Raw genomic sequence first — 1,448 nt, 5'->3', positions numbered from 1 at the left:
TTCATTCCCACCAGCCACTAATGCTGGTGGGCGGGCAGTCCCTCCGGACTACGTCGGAATGTAGGACAGAAGGCCCTCTTCAGCCTCCTTTCAGGGATCATGGGAATGGTTGGGTACTGGTTTGGGTGAGAAAGATGAGATGGGCGAAACAAAGACAGAAGAGAATGAAAGATTATCTGTGGAATATTACTATTCCTGCATTTGCCTAACTGATCCAAGGAAACTACAGAAAAACTTGGACCAAGGCAGATGGACCCGGAATCGAATCGGCGTCCTCCCGAATGCTAAGCAATGAACTAAATCTCTAGGTCTAGGCCATGCCGCTCGGTAGGGTAGACATTAGCACTCCACGTGTACTTACATGCTCTACGAAGTTTTCATGTCACAGTCTCCTTTTCTATATTAGAGTATGGGTGCTCAAGATGAATTCTCCTTGCTTTTCACGAGACCATATCAGGGACATTTGAAATATTTTTGGAAATTAATAGTTTTAATTATTCCGTGTGAGTAATACAGAATTGATGAAATACGACATAGGTGAATCATGATAACCATGCTATTATGGGAAGAATGTCCCTCTCTCACTGAATAGTACTATTGGAACACTTTATGAATATAAAAGGCAAGATAATCTAACCTAACGTAACATTTTTCTACTGTGTAACATTAGGGGAGGGTGGAGATTCACGGTACCCAGGACTGAATTAAACTAACCCAATCCTGTACCCGATCGGATCTTAAAAAAAGCATTGGATCCGCCGGGTACCGGATCCAAACAAGGTACATGACCCAACCCTACTTCTTTCATAATTTTATAATGTATTAAACTTTTACCTCCGTTTAGCCCCTTGCGGGGTAGTATTTTTGAAATCAATTTTATAGTGGACAAGGAATTTTCTTGCAAAATTTAAAGCTTTCTGGCTCAGTGGTTTGAGATGATGTGTAATGTTAGCCTATTAGAATTAAGAGAAGTTTATGTTAAGTTGTTTGTCAGAAAAATGTTTTCAGTTCATTTTTTGATACAATAAAGTTGCTGTTTTTATCGTAACGAGTTTCCCTAATGGTTAGGGTGATCCTTTAATCAAGACAAAAGAACACGATAACACGAAACAATGTACATACGCATAAATAGAAATTTTGCTGCCAAAGGTGTAATAATTCAAGAACACAATTAGGTAGGTATTAGTTTTAGTAAAAGCCATATCATCAGTTAGATATTTAAATAATGTAGCGACCGCGAGCGTGATTGTGTGCGATCGGGCATACGTGTGTGTGAGCGGCTTATCGATTCGCCGACTAGCCGCGGGAGCTTTTCTTCATGTGGGCCGTATCTGTAGACGTGTGTGTCGTACCTGCGTTCCGGGAAAGCAATTAAACCGTTCAAAGAAAACGAGACTTCTCTGGACGGCTGGAGAATGTTCCCGAAAGGAGGCAAGGGAGTATAAAAA

This window comes from Agrilus planipennis, unplaced genomic scaffold (genome assembly GCF_000699045.2).
Source record: "Agrilus planipennis isolate EAB-ADULT unplaced genomic scaffold, Apla_2.0 scaffold162, whole genome shotgun sequence".
Lineage (NCBI taxonomy): Eukaryota > Metazoa > Arthropoda > Insecta > Coleoptera > Buprestidae > Agrilus > Agrilus planipennis.
This window is presented reverse-complemented; position numbering follows the sequence as displayed.